Below are 20470 nucleotides of genomic sequence, written 5' to 3' on the forward strand. Positions count from 1 at the left end.
CTCTCTGATTTTTTTCTCTCCGAAACCAAATATATAGAGTTGGAGTCGAGGTCGGAGGAGCTCCAGGGGGCCCACGAGGTAGGGGCGCGCCTTAGGGGGGCAGGCGCACCCCCACCCTCGTGGACAGGTGGTGGCCCCCCTGGTCTTCATCTTTTGCAAGGATTTTTTATTATTTCCTAATAGATGTTCCGTGAAGTTTTAGGTCATTCCGAGAACTTTTATTTCTGCACACAAATAACACCATGGCAATTCTGCTGAAAACAGCGTCAGTCTGGGTTAGTTCCATTCAAATAATGCAAGTTAGAGTCCAAAACAAGGCCAAAAGTGTTTGGAAAAGTAGATACGACGGTGAAGTATCAACTCCCCCAAGCTTAAACCCTTGCTTGTCCTCAAGCAATTCAGTTGATAAACTGAAAGTGATAAAGAAAAACTTTTACAAACTCTGTTTGCTCTTGTTGTTGTAAATATGTAAAGCCAGCATTCAAGTTTTCAACAAAGATTACGACTAACCACATTCACAATAACGCTTAGGTCTCATGTTTACTCATATCAATGGCATAATCAACTAGCGAGCAATAATAATAAATCTCGGATGACAACACTTTCTCAAAATAATCATAATATGATATAACAAGATGGTATCTCGCTAGCCCTTTCTGAGACTGCAAAACATAAATGCAGAGCACCTTTAAAGATCAAGGACTGACTAGACATTGTAATTCATGGTAAAAGAGATCCAGTTAAGTCATACTCAATGTAAACTAATAGTAATGAATGCAAATGATAGTGGTGCTCTCCAACTGGTGCTTTTTAATAAGAGGATGATGACTCAACATGAAAGTAAATAGATAGGCCCTTCGTAGAGGGAAGCAGGGATTTGTAGAGGTGCCAGAGCTCGGTTTTGAAATAGAGGTGAATAATATTTTGAGCGGTATACTTTCATTGTCAACATAACAACCAAGAGATGGCAATATCTTCCATGCTACACACATTATAGGCGGTTCCCAAACAGAATGGTAAAGTTTATACTCCCCTTCCGCCAACAAGCATCAATCCATGGCTTGCTCGAAACAATGAGTACCTCCAACTAGCAACAGTCCCTGGGAGAGTTTTGTTTTGCAATTATTTTGATTTAGTTTGCATAAAGCATGGGACTGGGCATCCCGGTGACCAGCCACTTTCTCGTGAGTGAGGAGCGGAGTCCACTCCTCTTGAGAATAACCCGCCTAACATGGAAGATACAGACAGCCCTAGTTGATACATGAGCTATTCGAGCATACAAAATAGGTTGATTATTTGAAGGTTAGAGTTTGGCACATACAAATTTACTTGGAACGGCAGGTAGATACCGTAAATAGGTAGGTATGGTGGACTCATATGGAATAACTTTGGGGTTTAAGGGATTGGATTCACAAGCAGTATTCCCGCTTAGTACAAGTGGAGGCTAGCAGAAGACTGGAAAGCGACCAGTTAGAGAGCGACAATAGTCATGAACATGCATTAAAATTAATCAACACTGAATGCAAGCATGAGTAGGATATAATCCACCATGAACATAAATATCGTGAATGCTATGTTGATTTTGTTTCAACTACATGCGTGAACATGTGCCAAGTCAAGTCACTTAAATCATTCAGAGGAGGATACAACCCTATCATACCACATCATAACCATTTTAATAGCATGTTGGCACGCAAGGTAAACCATTATAAGCTCCTAGCTAATCAAGCATGGCACAAGAAACTATGATCTCTAGTTGTCATTGCAAACATGTTTATCCATAATGGGCTGAATCAGGAACGATGAACTAATCATATTTACAAAAACAAAAGAGGTCGAGTTCATACCAGCCTTTCTCATCTCAGTCAGTCCATCATATATCGTCATAATTGCCTTTCACTTGCACGACCGAATGATGTGAATAATAATCATAGTGCACGTGCATTGGACTAAGCTGGAATCCGTGAGCATTCAATAAATAGGAGAAGACAAGGTGTCGGTGTCAAAACCGGCGGATCTCGGGTAGGGGGTCCCGAATTGTGCGTCTAGGCGGATGGTAACAGGAGACAAGGGACACAATGTTTTACCCAGGTTCGGGCCCTCTTGATGGAGGTAAAACCCTACGTCCTGCTTGATTAATATTGATGATATGCGTAGTATAAGAGTAGATCTACCACGAGATCAAGGAGGCTAAACCCTAGAAGCTAGCCTATGGTATGATTGTTGTATGATGAAGTTGTCCTACGGACTAAAACCCTCCGGTTTATATAGACACCGAAGAGGGTTAGGGTTACAAAAAGTCGGTTACAATGGTAGGAGATCTTGAATATCCGCATCGCCAAGCTTTCCTTCCACGCCAAGGAAAGTCCCATCCGGACACGGGACGAAGTCTTCAATCTTGTATCTTCATAGTCCTGGAGTCCGGCTGAAGGTATAGTCCGGCTACCCGAACACCCCCTAATCCAGGACTCCCTCAGTATCCCCTGAACCAGGCTTCAATGACGACGAGTCCGGCGCGTAGATTGTCTTCGGCATTTCAAGGCAGGTTCCTCCTCCAAATTCTTCATAAAAGTTTGTAAACACCAAGAGTAGTGTCGGGCTCTGCAAAATAAGTTTCCACGTATTGCCACAGAGAGAATAATATTAACACAAATCTAATCTGCTGACGTATTCCACAGCGTGACATCACACTACGGCCAAGCCTTTATTCGAATCGTTTTCACTTTTCCACCTCAGCGTGTTTTGCGAGGCGGTTTCCTTGGCACGTCTTGTCAAAGCAGAGATCGTGTCCCACATTTACGGGATTCTCATCAATACGGACATGGGTAACCCAACCGCGCCATTTATCATGGCGCTTAAGAGGCAAGCGAGTTTTACTAGGCTAGTGGGGACGCATAGTCGCATCCGCCTATATAAGGGGATAAGGGTCCACCTTCTTACCTATGCCTTCTTCCTCCTTTGCCTATCCATCTTCTGCGCACCTGAGCTCCAGCGCCCAAGCCCGCACTTCCTACCTCAACCTTCTCCAACAATGTCCGGAGCGGGAGGCAAGTGGATGGTCTCCTCCGTCACGGAGGGCCATGTCAAAAGGTTAAGGAAGGCCGCATACCTGTCCAAAGACATCGCGCACCGGCTTCCTGAGGAGGGGCAGCTTCTCCCCACCCCAAGGCCCCATGAGAGGGTAGTATTTCTTCCCCACTTCCTCCGCGGACTGGGTTTTCCTCTCCACCCATTTGTCCGCGGGCTCATGTTCTACTATGGCCTAGATTTCCACGATCTGGCCCCGAACTTCATCCTCAATATCTCGGTGTTTATCGTCGTGTGCGAGGCTTTCCTCTGTATCCGCCCCCATTTCAGCATCTGGCTCAAGACCTTCAACGTCAAGCCAAAGGTGGTGCGCGGCAACCAGGCGGAGTGCGGAGGTGCCATGGCGGGCAAAATAGCCAACGTCCTATGGCTCGAGGGCTCCTTTGTGGAGACCTTGAAGGGGTGGCAGTCAGGGTGGTTTTACATCACCGAGCCACGCGATCCGGAGTGGATGGCAGCCCCTGAATTCTGATCTGGACCCCCTACGCGGCTCACGTCCTGGAAGGAGACGGGCTTGTCGTGGGGCGACGAAGAAGAGGTGACCGGACTGCAAAAATGCATCCAGTCCCTGGTGAACAAGCAGCTCAAGCTTGTCAACGTAGTCCAGGTCATGCTCGTTCGTCGGATCCTTCCGTGTCAAGAACGGGACTTCAATTTGTGGGAGTTCAACCCGGCGCAGCACCGAACTCTGAGCAGGCTCTTCGACACGACGTACGAAGATGTCTGGAGGGGGCTAACCAAAGGCGCCGAGGCTCCCACATCCGCCTCCGAAGACCGCGGATTCAGCTCGCAGCGTCCTGCTGGCGAGGTAAAATATTTTCATCTTTTACAGGATGTTAAGTTTTCTTCATAGTTTGACTCTATGCGGGATCTAAACTCCCTCACCTTTGACAGGATTGGCAGGCGAAGTCCGGACTGATTAACTGTCCGGCTCCCTTGCCCGAAGACCCAGCCCCTGCTCTCCTAGTGAAGCTGCTGGTTCTAGCACCTTATGTGGTGCCGGAGAAGAAGGCCAAGAAGAAGAAGGCCACGGGGACTCGAAAGAGTTCCCGGCATATGGTGGTGTCGGACTCGTCGTCCGACGAGTCCGAGACGCACTCCTCCCGTGAAGACGAGGAGGAGGAAGAAGAGACCTCTCCTCCTCCAGCGGGGGAGGGAAAGAAGAGGAAGGCTGCCCTAGTAGGGGAGGCCGAAGGGTCCAAGAAGAGGAAAACCCCTCCTCCGGACTACGTCCCCGACGCCGACGAGGACGAAGAGGAGTGGCCGGACAGGGCCAAGCGTCCGGCGAAATTGTAAGTGTTCGGATACCAGAGTAACTCATGATATTCCTTTTGTTGCACAGCTTTCCCTAATGTCGAATGTAATCATGCAGCCCGCCCAAGGAAGGGCTCGATGAGTCGTTGAGCGGCTCCCTGGATTCATCAGACGTGAATTCAGTTCCGCCCGCTACCTCCCCCTGTGCTGCGGATGACGCCGAAGTGGCGTCGCGACAAGCTCCGGGGCAAGAGGAGGTGGTCCAGGAGGAACCGCGAGGCGACCTCCCGGACTCCAGGAGTAAAGGGGACCAGACCCCCTAGGGCTCCAAGTCCGGCTTTAAGCCGGACACCGCGCCGGAATCATCAACGGTTCCGGACCGCGGCAGGCGAACTCCTGCCAAGAGGAGCAAGCCTATCGAGCCGGCATCCTCCGTCCAACTGGAGGCGCCGGACAATCTGCTGGAGGTGCTTAAGGGCGCCTCCATTGACGAGGAGCACCGTACCATCATGAGTACGGTGGTCCAGAAGGTTCGGTCCGCCAAAAGCGGACTGACTGAAGCTTGTGCTAGCCTTCTAACAGGCTTCAAGGTAAGTAAAAAATATGTAAAAATATTACCGCATAGACAGTAGCCCCTGATGCTCCGTTTGGCGTTCGGAAAGAAAAGCCGAATAGAGGATCTATTAAATATCGCAGGAGTCTAACTAAAAAGGAGTCAATATACGTATGCAGGCTTCGCTGCTGGCCACCGCCGCACTGACTGCGGAGGTGGGTGCCCTGAAGCAGGGCCTCGAGCGGACCGAGCAAGAGCTCGGCCTTGCCAAACAGCAGCTCGAGGAGAAAGAAGGTAAGAGATACCTTATAGAAAAAATGCCTATAAGAAGACGCAGTTGCAAAAAATGACAGGAATACACTGCTTATTGTAGGGGCCACAACTGAGGTGGCGACCCTCAAGCAGGCGCTGTCCGAGGCCGAGAAGAAAGCGGCCACGGAGCGCACCGAGCGGGAGAAATTTGAGGCGCAGGTCGGCGAGGTGCAGCAAGAGCTTCAGGCTCTCATGGAAAAACATGAGAGTTGGAGCTCGACTCGAAGACACGAGCGTCCGAGCTTGCTGCGGCCCTTAAAACTGCCAAATATGCCAAGGCCGAAGACCAGAAGGCCCTCTAGGAATTGGATGCGGTGAAAAAGATAGCGGCGGGTAAGGCATTCTCTATGCAAAGCAGACATATAAAAGTAAACTACTTGTTACTTACCCAAATCCGGAGCTCTCCAGGGGCATTCGCAGATCTTCCCCGCAGCGTATCCGATGCCGCCGCATTCTACCGAGCCGAGGAAGGCAGCTCGACGGAGAAGGTGTTCTGGTCTCAGTATGCTGAGGCCGGACACCCTGTGCCCTTGAGCGACCAGCTGAAGCAGCTGGCCGAGCTCCACAAGGCGGCCGAACAAGCCCTGAAGGGCTTCATAGTTCGGCTGTGGCCTGGAGAGTGCCTGGGAGCTACTTCGGACTGGTGCGGCGGCTGGTGGAGGCTTGTCCAAGGCTCGAGGTCATCAAGCGCTCCGTCTGCATCGAAGGTGCCCATAGGGCCCTTGCCCGTGCAAAGGTGCACTGGGGTAAGCTAGACGGTGAGAAGCTTGTGAGGGACGGGCCGCCGCCGGGGAAGGAGCATCGCAAGCCCGAGAACTATTACAAAGATGTTCTGGCTGGTGCCCGCCTTACGGCGGATGAATGTACCAAGGATGTAATTTTTGAATGAACTTGCTCGTGTTATCCTGTGCGCTGAAAACTTGTTCATATGCGCTAAGCAATGCTTGTTGAATTTAAAATATTACTTTCTGTGCGTCCGTTTATCAAAAAATTGAGAAATGGCCAGTCGTCGGCTTTTGCCCCCATGCCACTAGTGCTGGGGTGTTCGGGATAAACCTGAGCGCTCTTTTTCCCATGATTGGGTCCGTCGAGGGAGGCGCTCAGCACAACGAACAAGGCAATCGGACTATAATGCTTGAACACTCTCACTTAGCCATAGAACTCTATAATTTTAAATTTCGGCGAAGCCCCTAGTATTCGGAAGACCAAGTTCGGGGCGCTATCCACGCCTTGGCCGGACAAAGCCGGTTCCTCGCTTGAAGCGGCATAAGTCTTTAAGGACTCGAAAAACCTCTCGAACAGCGACCGGTCTCTCGCCTCATCATGACAGTCAGTTTTAGCTTTCTCCACTAAGGTGCTCGGCCCAGCTCAACTGGGGCACAATCACAGTGGTTCTCCTAGTGCTACCTTAGCCGATATAGCGGAACGTAAGGCACCAAAACATAGGAGCCGGGCAAACCCAATTATTGACCCAAATTATGATTCGGAGCCGATGCATATAGTGCTATAAGTTCGGGGTGCCGCACTTGTGAAAGTGTACGGACTTCTCACGCCATATTGATGGGTACTGAAGCCCCTGGCGTATTTTTGCCATACCACAGTGTACGGATGCAACATGTTATTAATAAACATATATATAAAAAGAGGATAATGCAAAAAATAGACAAAAAGCTATGCATTGTTTATAGAAAGGCCGCTATGAAAGCGGAACGATACAAATAGTGTGATAAGCAAAAGAGATTGGACTATTTAACATGTCCTGGCCAGGGGCTGGCCGCGGAATTGTATTAAAAAACAGGTATACTGCTCGCGATAGAGACCACCTGGGAGTTCCATAATGCGGCGTGGCTTGTCTACTTTCCTGGATCTTGCATCGTTTGTGCGGCAGTTGAATTGCCGAACGGGTCATCCGAAGTATGGAGTCCTGAGAGTAAGAGAGAAAAAAAGAAAAAAAAAAGGAATCCGGCAGCCCCTGGTGCGGTTTAAGCCATATTTCAGGCGTGCCGTGATAGTGCCCCTTCCCCTGTGCCCATGGTATTTCAAGAGCGTAGTTATGTACGCGAAGCACTGGTTTCGCTATATTGCGAGGGCTAGGGTTGGGGCCGCATTGCTACGGTAGCTCGAAACATGCCAGGCGGTCTTGTTGTAGGGTACTCCGGGTGCGCTTGACAGTGTCCGGCTTTTTGAAGGCCAAACTGGAGAACTGCCTAGAGAGGCTGCTTTGTACTTCTGCTGCGAGCGCTGCCGTGTGCTCCTCTGTTCGGAGGGAGTGTTCAATGTTCCCATTGACCGTGATTACTCCTCTAGGGCCTGGCATCTTGAGCTTGAGGTATGCATAGTGCGGTACCACGTTGAATTTTGCGAATGCGGTTCGCCCGAGCAGTGCGTGATAGCCACTACGGAACGGGACTATGTCGAAGATTAACTCCTCGCTTCGGAAGTTATCCGGAGATCCGAAGACCACTTCCAGTGTGACTGAGCCTGTATAGTTGGCTTCTACACCTGGTATGACGCCTTTAAAGGTCGTTTTTGTGGGCTTGATCCTCGAGGGATCTATGCCCATTTTTCGCACTGTATCCTGGTAAAGCAGGTTCAGGCTGCTGCCGCCGTCCATGAGGACTCTTGTGAGATGAAATCCGTCAATGATTGGGTCTAGAACCAATGCGGCGAAGCCGCCATGACGGATGCTAGTGGGGTGGTCCCTTCGATCAAAGGTGATCGGGCAGGAGGACCATGGGTTGAACTTTGGGGCGACTGGCTCCATCGCATATACGTCCCGTAACGCATGCTTCCGCTCCCTCTTGGGGATGTGGGTTGCGTATATCATGTTCACCGTCCGCACTTGCGGGGGAAATCCCTTCTGTCCACTGTTGTTCGGCGGCCTGGGCTCCTCCTCGTTGTCTCTATGCAGCCCCTTGTCTTTGTTTTCGGCTCTTAACTTGCCTGCCTGCTTGAACACCCAACAATCCCTGTTGGTGTGATTGGCTGGCTTTTCGGGGGTGCCATGTATCTGGCACAAGCGGTCGAGTATTCGGTCCAAACTGGACGGGCCCTGAGTATTTCTTTTGAATGCCTTTTTCCGTTGACCGGATTTGTAGCCTCGGAATCCGGCATTAACTGTCGTATCCTCGTTGATGTCACTGTTAATGCGGCGCTTTTGTTTGTTCCGACGCGACCTGTCACTTTTGTCCTTGGTATTCGGATCACCAGGGTTCTTGGTTAAGTTGTTGCTACGAGCTAGCCAGCTGTCTTCTCCCACGCAAAAGCGGGTCATGAGTGTCGTGAGGGCTGCCATAGATTTTGGATTTTCCTGTCCCAGGTGCCGTGCAAGCCACTCGTCACGGATATTATGCTTGAAGGCCGCTAAGGCCTCTGCGTCCGGACAGTCGACTATCTGGTTTTTCTTTGTTAGGAACCGTGTCCAGAATTGCCTGGCCGATTCCTCTGGATGTTGAATTATGTGGCTTAGGTCATCGGCGTCCGGTGGTCGCACATAAGTGCCCTGGAAGTTGTCAAGGAATGCGGCTTCCAGGTCCTCCCAAGAACCGATTGAGTCTGCTGGCAAGCTGTTAAGCCAATGCCGGGCCGGTCCCTTAAGTTTGAGTGGGAGGTATTTGATGGCGTGTAGATCATCACCGCGGGCCATGTGGATATGAAGGAGATAATCCTCGATCCATACCGCAGGATCTGTTGTGCCATCGTACGATTCAATGTTTACGGGTTTGAAGCCCTCAGGGATTTTATGATCCATTACTTCATCTGTGAAGCATAGGGGGTGTGCGGTGCCTCTGTATTGGGCTATATCACGACGCAGCTCGAAGGAGCTTTGTCTGTTGAGTTCGGCCCGGCCGGATTTATTGCATCCGGAGTGACGATCACCGTCACGTGCCGTGGGGCGCCTGCGCGATCTGTAGATCTATCTTGTTTGCCTTGCCTTGTCCTCCAGTATGTCGCGCAGGTCGGGCGCATTTTCCTGTGCCTTAGTATGCTTGACGCGGTGTCGGGGCATGGCTTGAGTGGAGGGCCAAGAGGCCTCTCTGTCGCGGCCACGAGGTGGCCGGTCGGCCATGTCATGCGCTGGTGATGTAGGTGCTTTCTCCTCTAGCCGGGGTAGAAGCCTGTGCTTTGGGTAACTCTTGGAGGGGCGTTCGAGTTCATACTCTTCGGCCGCAAGGACTTCAGTCCATCTGTCAGCTAGCAAATCCTGATCAGCTCTAAGCTGTTGCTGCTTTTTCTTGAGGCTACTTGCCATGGCCATAAGCCTGCGTTTAAAACGCTCTTGTTCGGCGAGATCCTCTGGCACGACGAACTCGTCGTCGTCGAGGCTTGCCTCGTCTTCGGAGGGAGGTGTATAATTATCGTCCTCAACCTCTTGGTCCGCCGCCCTCTCGTGAGGGCTGGCTTCTCTATCCTCCTGTGCTGAATCTTGCTGGAGGGGGTGTTCTTCGGCGCTATCCGGAGTAATATTATCTCCCGTGCCGGAATCACCGTTTTTGCTTTGGCGGGATTTAGAGCGGCGCCGCTGACGCCGGCGCTTGGGCTGTTTCTTAGAGTTATCGTCCCCCGCTGTTCCATCGCCATCTCCATCCTTTGGAGTGTCCACCATATATATGTCATATGACGAGGTGGCCTTCCAGCGCCCTACAGGTGCTGGTTCTTGTTCGTCTCCTGCATCGTCGTCCATGCCGTCGATGTCTTTGGAGTCGAAGTCAAGCATGTCGGTTAAGTCGACGACAGTGGCTACGAAGTGGGTGGTGGGTGGGTTTTAAATTTCTTCATCGTCCATATCCCAACCTTGCTGACCGTAGTCCGGCCAGGGCTCTCCTGATAAAGAGAGAGACTTTAGAGAATTTAGGATGTCGCTGAAGGGCGAGTGCTGAAAGATGTCCGCGGCGGTGAACTCCATTGTCGGCGCCCAATCAGATTCGATCGGCAGGGGCGCGGGGGGCTCAGAATTCGGAGAGGAATCCGGCTCCTCGGAGTCACGGGCCATGCGGAGTGCGGGGCTGGCGTTCGGCTCGATCGCCTCTGAGATCGCAGCCCCTCAGGCAGCGTCCAACCGCTGATCCTCGATCAACGCAGTAGGCTCCGAATCAATGGTCGGGACCGATGCGTGTGCGGCCTCCAAGGCGCTGTTCAGCGGTAGAGCTATATCATGCCCATCGAGACAGTGCAGCGCGCTTGGCTGTGGCTCGAATCCGTCGAAGATCAAGTCCCCGCGGATGTCAGTCGTGTAGTTTAGGCTTCCAAACCTGACCTGATGGCCAGGGGCGTAGCTTTCGATCTGCTTAAGGTGGCCAAGCGAATTGGCCCACAGTGCGAAGCTGCCGAAGACGAAGATCTGTCCGGGGAGAAAAGCCTCACCCTGGACTGCACCGTTTTTGATGATCGAAGGAGCCATCGGGCCTAAAAGCGACGACACAGATGAACTCTCAATGAAAGCACCAATGTCGGTGTCAAAACCGGTGGATCTCGGGTAGGGGGTCCCGAACTGTGCGTCTAGGCGGATGGTAACAGGAGACAAGGGACACAATGTTTTACCCAGGTTCGGGCCCTCTTGATGGAGGTAAAACCCTACGTCCTGCTTGATTAATATTGATGATATGGGTAGTACAAGAGTAGATCTACCACGAGATCAAGGAGGCTAAACCCTAGAAGCTAGCCTATGGTATGATTGTTGTATGATGAAGTTGTCCTACGGACTAAAACCCTCCGGTTTGTATAGACACCGGAGAGGGTTAGGGTTACATAAAGTCGGTTACAATGGTAGGAGATCTTGAATATCCGCATCACCAAGCTTGCCTTCCACGCCAAGGAAAGTCCCATCCGGACACGGGATGAAGTCTTCAGTCTTGTATCTTCATAGTCCTGGAGTCCGGCTGAAGGTATAGTCCGGCTACCCGAACACCCCCTAATCCAGGACTCCCTCACAAGGCAATATGGGCTCTTTTGTCAGATCAACAATAATGCATATAAGAGCCACTTCAACAATTTAATTATGGTCTTCTCCTATAGACCCCCAAAGAAAAGAAAAGAAATAAAACTATTTACACGGAAAACTCCCAACAAGCAAAAGAAGAACATGAAATCTTTTTGGGTTTTCTTTTTAATTACTACAACAAGCATGGAAAGTAAACTGATAAAAAGCTACAACTAACTTTTTTGGTTTTTCTTAAGGTTTATTAAACACACAAGAAGAAAGCATGAAAAGGAAAATAAACTAGCATGGATGATACAATCAAAAAGTATGAACACCGACATCTAGCAATGAGTGTGTGAACATGAATGTAATGTCGGTGGGAAATACGTACTCCCCAAGCTTGGGCTTTTGGCCTAAGTTAGTCTATGGCCACGGCTGGCCTGGCTGATATCCATAGTAATACTTGGGTCGTACTGAGATGACGAAGACTCTGATTGCCACTGGTTGGCAATCATCTCCGGATCCCACAGGTAATTAGACTGTCGTGGAGGATCAAGTTGTGGTTCCGACTCTGGCTCTGTGGCTGATGTAGGGTTCTGGTAAGCGTGAATGTCCTTAGGCGAGACGAGGTACTTGCCTGAAGATAAATCAAACAAGGAAGGAGCAGGCAAGGTGATAGTCGCAAGATGACGTTTATCAAAGAACAATTTGTATTTCAGCTCCCCTTCCCTATTCTTTATAATAAAATCATGCGCTACCATACTCTTATAATCTAAATAAACAGTGGGCAACAATTTTTCTTCTTTTTCATAATGCCTAATAGGTATATTATAATGTGCAGCAAGGCGTGAAACATAAATACCACCAAAGATGGGTCCTTTTGTACGGTTCATACTTAACCATTTAGCAATAGTACCGCCCATACTAACAGAGTCATCACGGAATAAGCCATGGAACAAAATAAAAATATCAGGAACACTAAGGTTTCCACAGTTTTCGTGACCAATTAAGCAACGACTAGCAAATATTGAAAGTAGCGTAAAACAGGAAAATGTATGCTAGTGATTCTTGCATCCGAAGCCTGCCTAGTTTCCCCTACAGTAATAGTATCAATAAAACCGTCCACATCCTTGCGATGTGGTTCCTCTAAACTACCCCCAAAAGGTATTTTGCAAACCCTACAAAATTCATATAGTGGCATCTTCTTAACAACATCGTATAAATGAAACTCTACTGAGGGAGGTGATTCCTTAGGAAAATAGTAGAAGTTTTGCACAAAAGTATTGGTGAGTAAGAGATACTGTTCACGTCGGTCGCGGAGGAAGTCGGTGAGGCCTGCATTTTTAGCCAATTCATAAAAATCCTCATAAATCTCGGTTGCTCTCAAGAAATCATCGGAGGGCCATTCACACGGCCGAACCTCCGCGGTGCGAGGCAAATTATATTTGGGCTTCTGTGCCTCTTCATTTTGCTTTTCCCTTGAGCTTCGGATCGATGAGCCCCTCAAAATCTCTTCATCATTTTCTGAAAAATTCTAAAATTTTTAGTAACTTCAAAATAAAAGTGAACCAAACTCAATAATATTGATAGCAACAACTCCTACAAGTGCCTAGAGCCTATATCATGCATCAAAACTACTTTTGACCATATAAATTTGACATGCAAGCTCAAGAACAGGGTCACCTAAGCAGAAAAAATATGCAATGAATAAAGCACTAGAACAAAAACTAAGTGGACCAATGGAGGAGTCACATACCAAGGAACAATCCCCTAAAGCAGTTTTGTGAGAGGTGCTTTGAGCAAGGAGATCGAAAATCGCAGCAAAATGAGCTAGAACTCGTGCTTGAACTGGATATTCGTGTTTGTGGGAGGAAGAAGAAGTGTGTGGGTGCAGGAATAAGTGGAGGAGGTCCATTGTGGACCCACGAGGCAGGGGGGCGCGCCCAGGGGGTAGGGTGCGCCCTCCACCCTCGTGGCCAGGTGGTTGATCCCCCTGTTGTGTTCTCAGTTCCAGATATTCTCAAATATTCTAGAAAAAACTATATTTAAATTTTAGGGCATTTGGAGAACTTTTATTTTCGGGGTATTTTTATATTGCACGGATAATCAGATAACAGACGGGAAATACTTATTTTTATTTTATTTAATATAAATAACAGAAAATAAAAGGTGGGTACAGAAGGTTGTGTTTTCTAGTTTCATCCATCTCATGCTCATCAAAAGGAATCCACTAACAAGGTTGATCAAGTCTTGTTAACGAACTCATTCCGAATAACATGGAACCGGAGAAATTTCGAATAACACTATGTTACCTCAACGGGGATATGCACATCCCCAATAATAAGAATATCATATTTCTTCTTGACAGTAGGAAGAGGAAATTCAAAACCTCCAAATATAATTGATGGAATTTTTCCAATAGAGTTGATACTATGAACTTGAGGTTGTTTCCTTGGAAAGTGTGCCGTATGCTCATTACCATTAACATGAAAAGTGACTTTGCCTTTAGTGCAATCAATAACATCCCCTGCAGTGTTCATAAAAGGTCTTCCAAGAATAATAGACATACTATCGTCCTCGGGAATATCAAGAATAACAAATTCCGTTAAAATAGTAACATTTGCAACTACAACAGGCACATCCTCACAAATACCGACAGGCATAGCAGTTGATTTATCGTCCATTTGCAAAGATATTTCAGTAGGTGTCAACTTATTCAAATAAATTCTATGATATAAAGAGAGAGGCATAACACTAACACCGGCTCCAAGATCACATAAAGCAGTTTTAACATAATTTCTTTTAATGGAGCATGGTATAGTGGGTACTCCTGGATCTCCAAGTTTCTTTGGTATTCCACCCATAAAAGTATAATTAGCAAGCATGGTGGAAATTTCAGCTTCTGGTATCTTTCTTTTATTTGTAACAATATCTTTCATATACTTAGCATAAGGATTCATTTTGAGCATATCAGTTAATCGCATACGCAAAAAGATAGGCCTAATCATTTTAGCAAAGCGCTCAAAATCCTCATCATCCTTTTTCTTGGATGGTTTGGGAGGAAAAGGCATGGGTTTCTGAACCCAAGGCTCTCTTTCCTTACCGTGTTTCCTAGCAACAAAGTCTTTCTTATCATAACATTGATTCTTTGATTCTGGGTTATCAAGATCAACAGCAGGTTCAATTTATATATCATTATCATTACTAGGTTGAGCATCATCATGAACATTATCAATAACATTATCACTAGTTTCAGGTTCATTACCAGATTGTGTTTCATCATCAAAAATAGAGATATCATTTGGATTTTCAGGTGTTCCAGTAATAGGTTCACTAGAAGCATGCAAAGTCCTATCATTTTTCTTTTTCCTCCTTTTAGAAGGACTAGGTTCATCTATATTATTTCTCTGAGAATCTTGCTCAATTCTCTTAGGGTGGCCTTCAGGATACAAAGGTTCATGAGTCATTCTACCACCTCTAATCATAACTCTAACAGCGTTATCATTATTCTTACTATTCAATTCATTGAGCAAATCATTTTGAGCTTTAAGTACTTATTCTACTTGAGTAGTAACCATAGAAGCATGTTTACTAATAAGTTTAAGTTCACCTTTGACATTAGCCATATAATCACCCAAGTGTTCAAGCATATTTGAATTGTATTTAGATTGTCTACCAAAATAAGCATTGAAGTCTTCTTGCTTAACCATAAATTTATCAAACTCATCTAAGCATGGGCTAGCAAATTCAGTAAACGGGATTTCAGCTTTATCGTATCTGTAGAGAGAATTTACCTTTAATACCTGTGTCGGGTTATCAAGACCATGTGTTTCTTCAACAGGCGGTAAATTAAGACCGTGTATTTCTTCAATAGGAGGTAAATTCTTAACATCTTCAGCTTTAATACCTTTTTCTTTCATAGATTTCTTTGCCTCTTGCATATCTTCAGGACTGAGAAATAGAATACCCCTTTTCTTCGGAGTTGGTTTAGGAATAGGCTCAGGAGCTGGCTCAGGAAGTGTCCAATTATTTTCATTTATCGACATATTATTCAATAGAATTTCAGCTTCATCCGGCGTTCTTTCCCTGAAAACAGAACCAACACAACTATCCAGGTAATCTCTGGAGGCATCGGTTAGTCCATTATAAAAGATATCAAGTATTTCATTTTTCTTAAGAGGATGATCAGGCAAAGCATTAAGTAATTGGAGGAGCCTCCCCCAAGCTTGTGGGAGACTCTCTTCTTCAATTTGCACAAAATTATATATATCCCTTAAAGCAGCTTGTTTCTTATGAGTAGGGAAATATTTAGCAGAGAAGTAATAAATCATATCCTGGGGACTACGCACACAACCAGGAACAAGAGAATTAAACCATATCTTAGCATCACCCTTTAATGAGAACAGAAATATTTTAAGGATATTAAAGTAGCAAGTTCTCTCATCATTAGTGAACAGGGTGGCTATATCATTTAATTTTTAGTAAGATGTGCCACAATAGTTTCAGATTCATAGCCATGAAAAGGATCAGATTCAACCAAAGTAATTATATCAGGATCAACAGAGAATTCATAATCTTTATCAATAACAAAGATAGGTGAAGTAGCAAACGTAGGGTCAGGTTTCATTCTAGCATTTAGAGATTGCTTATTCCACTTTGCTAATAACCTCTTAATTTCGTACCTATCTTTGCAAGCTAAAATAGCTAAAGAAGCTTTTTTTCAAAAACATAACCCTCAGGAATAACAGGTGATTCATTATTAGGGGAAGAGTCTTCATCATCACTTTCATCAATATTATCAGATTCAATATTTTCATTCTCTCTAACCCTAGCAAGTTGTTCATCAAGAAATTCACCAAGTGGCACGTAGTATCAAGCATAGAAGTAGTTCCATCATAAGTATCATTCATAGCAGAAGTGGCATCATCAATAACATGCGACATATCAGAACGAATAGCAGAAGCAGGTTTAGGTGTCCCAAGCTTACTCAAAATAGAAGGTGAATCAAGTGCGGAGCTAGATGGTAGTTCCTTACCTCCCCTCGTAGTTGAGGGATAAACCTTGGTTTTTGGATCTCTCAAGTTCTTCATAATGATAAGAAGATATAAATCCCAAGTGACTCAAAGAATAGAGCTATGCTCCCCGGCAACGGCGCCGGAAAATAGTCTTGATAACCCACAAGTATAGGGGATCGCAACAGTTTTCGAGGGTAGAGTATTCAACCCAAATTTATTGATTCGACACAAGGGGAGCCAAAGAATATTCTCAAGTATTAGCATCTGAGTTGTCAATTCAACCACACCTGGAAACTTAATATCTGCAGCAAAGTATTTAGTAGCAAAGTAATATGATAGTAGTGGTAACGATAGCAAAAGGTAACAGTAGCAAAAGTAATGTTTTTGGTATTTTGTGGTGATGATAGCAATAGCAACAGAAAAGTAAATAAGCGAAGAGCAGTATATGGAAAGCTCGTAGGCAATGGATCGGTGATGGAGAATTATGCCGGATGAGGTTCATCATGTAACAGTCATAACATAGGGTGACACAGAACTAGCTCCAATTCATCAATGTAATGTAGGCATGTATTCCGAATATAGTCATACGTGCTTATGGAAAAGAACTTGCATGACATCTTTTGTCCTACCCTCCCGTGGCAGCAGGGTCCTAGCGGAAACTAAGGGATATTAAGGCCTCCTTTTAATAGTACCGGACCAAAGCATTAACACATAGTGAATACATGAACTCCTCAAACTACGGTCATCACCGGTAAGTATCCCGATTATTGTCACTTCGGGGTTAACGGATCATAACACATAATAGGTGACTATAGACTTGAAAGATAGGATCTAAAACACTCATATATTGATGAAAACATAATAGGTTCAGATCTGAAATCATGGCACTTGGGCCCTAGTGACAAGCATTAAGCATAGCAAAGTCATAGCAACATCAATCTCAGAACATAGTGGATACTAGGGATCAAACCCTAACAAAACTAACTCGATTACATGATAGATCTCATCCAACCCATCACCGTCCAGCAAGCCTACGATGGAATTACTCACACACGGTGGTGAGCATCATGAAATTGGTGATGGAGGATGGTTGATGATGACGATGGCGACGAATTCCCCTCTCCGGAGCCCCGAACGGACTCCAGATCAGCCCTCCCGAGAGGTTTTAGGGCTTGGCGGCGGCTCCGTATCATAAAACGCGATGAATTCTTCTCTTTGATTTTTTTCTCTCCGGAACCAAATATATAGAGTTGGAGTCGACGTCGGACGAGCTCCAGGGGGCCCACGAGGTAGGGGGCGCGCCCCCACCCTCGTGGACAGGTGGTGGTCCCCCTGGTCTTCATCTTTTGCAACAATTTTTTATTATTTCCAAATAGATGTTCCGTGAAGTTTCAGGTCATTCCGAGAACTTTTGTTTCTGCACATAAATAACACCATGGCAATTCTACTGAAAACAACGTCAGTCCGGGTTAGTTCCATTCAAATCATGCAAGTTAGAGTCCAAAACAAGGGCAGAAGTGTTTGGAAAAGTAGATATGATGGAGACGTATCACTCACTAGAATGGGTGGCTTAAGAGCTATGGTAGGTAACTTATATTTATCCACAAATCCCCTTGATATGAATGAATGCGATGCACCAGTGTCAAAAAGAATGAGTGCTGGAAATGAATTAACCAAGAACTTACCAATCACTACGTCAGGCTGCTCATAAACCTCTTCCACATTGACATGATTCACATGCCCCTTAGTGAAAAGATTGGGCTTCTTGCCTCGAGAATTCCCATTGCCATTTCCATTTCCATTATGTGCCTCAGGACACTCATTGGAGTAGTGACCTGTCTTCTTGCACTTGAAGCAGGAGATGTGACTCAGATCCTTCTTCATCGGTGTAGAAGAGTTGAAATGCTGCTGATTGCCATTTCCTCCATTGCCATTGCCATGCTTGTGACCATGGTGGTTGTGTCCATTTCCTCCATGATGAATGTGGCCTCCATGGTTATGGTGATTCCCTCCAAGCTTGCTAGTGCCTGTTCCAGAACTTCCTGAGTACGGGCTATGGCGGGGTTTCTGTTGAACTCCAGAGTTATACTTCCCATGACCGTACTTCCTCTTACGATTCTACATCTATTGGTGCTTGCCTTCGAGAATGGTAGCCTTATCAACCAGCTCCTGATAGTCCGCAAAGGTCGCTACAGTTGACTGAACTCCCAACTCATCGTTCAGTCCCTCTAGAAACTTCTCCTGCTTGGCTACATCAGTGGCCACGTCCTCTGGGGCATAACCGGCCAACTTACTGAACTCATCAACATATTGAGATACCGTGCGACCTCCCTGGCGCAAGCTGCGGAACTCCTTCTTCTTCAGACTCATGGCTCCAGCTAAGACATGGGCAGTGCGGAACGCTTGCTGGAACTGAGTCCAAGTCACATTCTCCATGGCGTATGTGGTGGTGTAGTTCTCCCACCAAGCAGCTGCCGGTCCATCCAGCTCATGGGCAGCAAACTTCACCTTCTCAGCATCATTGCATCCTGCCGTGGCCAGCTCCCTTCCTATCTTGCGGAGCCAGTCACCTGCGACAATCGGCTCCGTGCTGCTGGAGAACACGGGTGGGTTCAGCCTCAGAAAACGGTAAGACTGTCAACTGGGGGTGGCGGCGGTGGGTTGTTGTTGTTGTTCTAGTTCTGGTTCTGATTCTGAATGAGCATTTGCATAAGAGCATTCTGTTGCTGGATCAATTGCGTGAGCTCCGGCGGAAAGTTGAATCCGGGGTCACGTCTTGGAGGCATCTGATGGGTTTTAGAGTGGATGAGGAGTTAGAATAGAACAAGGCCTAGTGAGTAAAATCACACTACCCATATGCACATGATAGCAATAAAACTTCAAATCAGTCCAATTCAATTTCAAACAAAGAGGTTCACACGAATAATCAAACCTAAGGTACGCCATGTCACAAGATTTGACAAGGTCTTACAGATGAAATAAACTAATCGGATAATGAAATCAAATTTCTAAACTCTCATGGTGGTATAAAATCTAACTCTCATCACATGAGGACCAGTCAACCATGTCGGCATCGGGTGTCCTTGCATCATTCTTTGTGTCGTCATCTCCGAGCTCATCATTTTGGCCCCTCTCCTGGCTGACATAGGCACCATATGAATGAACCTCCTGGATGTTTTCTCCCTCATCCAGCTTCTCCTCGGCCTCCTCAAGCTCCAGCTTTAGGTCATCGATCTTCTCCTTCGGTGCGTCCAGCTCTCCCTCGTGCTCAATGCGAGCGTCCTGGAGCTCCTCCTCTAGCTCGGCCTTGCGGGTCATGAGGTTCTTGATGACGATCATGTTGTCGAACAGCTCCAGCTCCATCATGCGAATGTGCTCCTCCATGTCCTAGATATGGGAAGCTATCGTCTCGTCCTCCAGGGTACGCACCACATCTCCATTTGCGTCGCGGCGTCCGTACATCACAAAGGAGGTCCTCTTGAGGTCTTCGTCATACACCTCTTGAATGCGTCCGAGAGCAATGTGAGCAGCGATACCCCTGTCCAAGCCCCATGTTGCGGTATCCACATGGAAATCAATGGGCTTGGTGCGGTTTCCGAGGATGCGTTCGGGGATATGAGCATCGATCCTCCAACGTGTCTCCTCGGGCAGGGTGGCTGTGAAGGTTCCAGTGAATGTGGGAAGCCCAATCTTCAGGTGCTTCGCGATCTTCACCAGCTACCGTCCAAAGGGCATGGTCTCATCGGGCTGCTCGAACTCAACAAGGGCGGACGACATCTACATTTTGAAAGAGAGAAGAAATTGATGTTGAAGCAGAGGAGGTACGAGACCAAAGGATATATAGGGATAGTGAAAAATATAGTTTTTATCCTATGACTTTTTCCATTTCAAGGGGTCACATCCTACAGTCAACGTGTGCTCTGATACCATCTTGTGGTGACCCAACTCGGTAAGAGTTGAAGTCTGTGTGCTTACCGTGCTAGTCCCTGGATCGACTTGCTAGCACACACAGTACTCGATGAAATAACAGAAATAACACACATCTCTTTAATACATCGATAGTCCAGGAGCAATACATTTATTACAAAATAGGGCACAGAGCCAATAAGCAAATACTGCGGCAACAAAGTAGTAAATGAGTCCAACTCCACGAGCAAGGTTGAGTGTAGAACATCGACCTATCGCACCTTAATCCTCGTCGGATATATCTGCAACATGATAAGTTGCAGCCATATAGGTCAGTACATTGAATGTACTGGCAAGTCACATCATAAGTGTAAAGAACCTACTTGTACATGCAATTTGGCTGGTGGAAAGCTCTAAGTTTAG

The sequence above is a fragment of the Triticum urartu genome, chromosome 2A (genome assembly GCF_056163025.1).
Source record: "Triticum urartu cultivar PI428250 chromosome 2A, HENAU_Tu73, whole genome shotgun sequence".
Taxonomy (NCBI): domain Eukaryota; kingdom Viridiplantae; phylum Streptophyta; class Magnoliopsida; order Poales; family Poaceae; genus Triticum; species Triticum urartu.